The sequence below is a fragment of the Cervus canadensis genome, chromosome 11, assembly GCF_019320065.1.
Source record: "Cervus canadensis isolate Bull #8, Minnesota chromosome 11, ASM1932006v1, whole genome shotgun sequence".
Classification (NCBI taxonomy): Eukaryota; Metazoa; Chordata; class Mammalia; order Artiodactyla; family Cervidae; genus Cervus; species Cervus canadensis.
In genome coordinates this window covers 28,860,540-28,863,967 of record NC_057396.1, presented here as the reverse complement: position 1 = coordinate 28,863,967, position 3,428 = coordinate 28,860,540, and the positions used below count along the sequence as shown (strand labels likewise).

General features: G+C 41.6%; 1 non-coding gene across 1 annotated transcript; it reads right to left on the bottom strand.

Annotated features, from left to right (window-relative positions):
- Positions 1 to 1,627: 1,627 nt before the first annotated feature.
- On the bottom strand, positions 1,628 to 1,700 carry TRNAG-UCC. The gene has a single exon. It is a non-coding gene; the product is annotated as a tRNA-Gly (tRNA).
- Between the last annotated feature and the right edge of the window lie 1,728 nt (positions 1,701 to 3,428).

The window sequence follows — 3,428 nt, the reverse complement described above, 5'->3', positions numbered from 1 at the left end:
TTATCAGGTCTCAAATACTTTGAAATCTGTGTGGTATTATGGTGACTTGACAAATTTCACCTTATTTATAGAGTTCCTTTCATCAGCCAGAGTCACCTTATTTATGTATGCTCTTTTCTTCCCAGGGCTAATTTTCATTTTAACTTAAAGAACTGGGGTGAAGAGGAGACAGAAAAGTTTACAAAGCTCCTAGCAATCTAGAGGCTGATTTTTTCCAAGCCAGCAAATCTCTTTGGGGAGGTGAGAAATGGTTTTGCTGAATGAAGAGGTGATCTAAGGTCGGCACTAAATAAATGTGTTGCGTTTCCCAGAGTTGGCTGAAAAGATCAAATGACTTCTTCCACTGAGAAGTTACAATTCGATGATTAACAGAATTTCCTCACCACTTTAAGGGCTTCAATTCTTATTACCCCCAAGTGCTTGGCCTTACTGCCTTCTCTTTTCTCCAGGGACCAGCACTCAGAGATCCCAGACCCCAGGGAGGAACAGCAGAGCCGAAGTTTCCAGGGCGAGATTTCGCACTAAAGGACAAGCATAGGAGAGGAGGCTGGGGGAGAGGAAAAAGTAGCCTCTGATTCATAGGGGCTTATAATTTATTCAATGTGGCTTTTACTGTTTGAAAATTTTTCTCCTTCCACTGTCACCCCCCAGCCCCCAGGGAATGTAGGATCCTATAGCTATAAAAGCATAGTCCCTGAAACGACACACTCCCTGAATTTTCTGAAATCATATAAAAGAGAATATATAACTCTCTTCATCAGACATGAGTTAGAGCATGTGTTTCTCTTTCTGCCTTAATTTTTGGCATTTGTGAATTAAACTGCACTTGCTTCAGTGCAGTGACTATGTCATCCTGAATGTTTTTGCATATTACCCTCATCTCCTGGTGGATAATGTCTTATTTACTTGGTCCATCTTTATGTGGACTTGTAATTCACGTCGTAAATTATTCTAATCCACCATAGACACCCTTTGGTATTAAAGTGTGATATAGATGCATTCATTCATTCATTTATTCTATGGGATGTGTTAAGGATAAGCAGCTGTAATAAAAGTGAAGCCCCATTCTTTCTTATACACACTCCCCCCGTGAGTGGCCCAGGCTGGCAGGCGAGCAGAGGCCTCTACTCCACGAGTCCTTTGGAAAGCCAGGCTCCCAAGGCCTCCATGACCTGCCACATGATGGGATGACGTCATTGAATAATCAAGGGTGAGCCATAAGAACATCTGTATCTCAGCCTATGTGAGGTTGAAAGAGAAGAACTTCAGGGCAAACTCCGTATCTTTTAAAAAAATTAATAACTTTATTTTTTAGTTATTTTAGGTTTACAGTAAAATTGGTCAGAGTACAGAAAACTCCCATATCCACTCCCCCACCCCATTCCCATTGATGAGCATACTTCCCACTTATGAACAACATGGATACATCATTATCAACCAAAGATTATGGTTTACCCGTGTTCACTGGTGGTGGTATACATTCTATGGGTTTGGACAAATGTGTAATGGCATGTATCTACCACTGTAGAATCATACAGAGTAGCTGGCTCCACTTACTCCTTCCTTCCACCACCCCTTGGCAACTACTGATCTTTTTTTCTGGCAGCACCAGCATGTGGGATCATAGTTCCCTGACCAGGGATCAAACCTGCGCCCCCTGTGTTGGAAGCTCAGCGTCTTAACCACTAGACTACCAGGGAAGTCCAACCACAGATCTTTCTACTGTCTCCATGGCTTTGCCTTTCCCAGAACCTCTAATAATCAGATTCTACAGTAGGTAGCATTTCATACTCTTCAGTATTCAGTCTTTTCAGATTGTCTTTTTTCACTTAATAATATGCATTTAGGCTTCTTCCATGTCTTTTCATGGTTTTTTAGCCTTGAGTAATATTCCATTGTCTGATAGACCATAGTTATTCTTCTCAACTACCAAAAGACATCTTCATTGCTTTCAAGTTTTGGCAATTATGAATAAAGCTTCTATAAATATTTGTGTACAGGTTTTGTTTTGTTTTGGCCTGGGCATAGGTTTTTCTATTTTGTATATCTTTAAAAACCAGCTCTTCATTTATTTATTTATTTATTTATTTGATTGCACCAGGTCTTGGTTGTGTACCCAGAATCTTTAGTTGCAGCATGTGGGGTCTAGTTACCAGGTGCCCTGCATTGGGAGCATGGAGTCAGACCCTGAATGACCAGGGAAGTCCCTTCATTGATCTTCTCTGTGGTCTGTTTAGTCTCTATTTTATTTATTTCCACTCTGATCTTTGTAATTTCCTTCCAACTTTGGGCTGGGCTTCCTTGGTGGCTCAGATGATAAAGAATCTGCCTACAATGCAGGAGACCCAGCTTGGATCCCTGGGTCAGGAAGATCTCCTGGAGAAGGGAATGGCAACCCACTCCAGTATTCTTGCCTGGAGAAGTCCATGGAGAGAAGAGCATGCCGGGTTGCAGTCCATTGGGTTGCAAAGAGTAAGACACAACTGAGCAACTACCACACACACACAACTTTGGGCTTCTTTAGTTCTTCTTTTCCTAGTTCCTTGAGGAGTAAAATTAAGTTGCTTATTCAAGATCTTTCTGTTTTTCTTAATGCAGGCATGGATCTCTATTAACTTCCCTCTTAGAATTGTTTTTGCTGCATCCCATAGGTCTTTAAATGTTGTATTTCTATTTTCACATCTCCCAAGATATTTTTTATAATTTCTCTTTTTATTTTTTCTATGACCCATTAGTTTCTCAGTAACCTGTCATTTAATTTCCACATATTTGCGAATTTTCCAGTTCTCTTCTTGTCACTGATGTCTAGTTTAATACCATTGTGGTCAGAAAAGATGCTTGATATGCTTTCAGTCTTCTTAAATGTATTAAGATGGGTTTTGCAGCCTCACGTATGATCTATCCTGGAGAATGCTTCATGTGCTCTTGAGAAGAATATGTATTGTGCTGCTGTTGCGACTCTCTGTATTTGCCCATGCCTGCCTGCCTACCTGTTAATCCACTTCCGTCACGTCCAACTCTTTGCAATCCTATGGACTGTAGCCCACCAGGCTCCTCTGTCCATGGGATTCTCCAGGTAAGAACACTGGAGTGGGTTGCCATGCCCACTTCTAGGGGCTCTTCCCAACCCAGGGATCAAACCTGTGTCTCTTATGTCTCCTGCTTTGGCCGGCAGGTTCTTTATCTGCCTGTCTTTCTTTCCAGTTTTAGGGGCAGTGGTTTGCCTTGTGATTTAACTTCTTCCACAGACCCAAGAAGAGTTATTGATTTTCCTGTGTGTTCAGTTTTTCACTTGTTAGGATGGAGTGGTGACTTCCAAGCTCCTTACATGCTGGACTAGAAAGCTGCTTATCTTTCAAAGTAGAGATAAAGTGGAAGTTGTGTTCATCACTTCTGTTTGCACCCATGGCCCAGACTTACCCACAGAG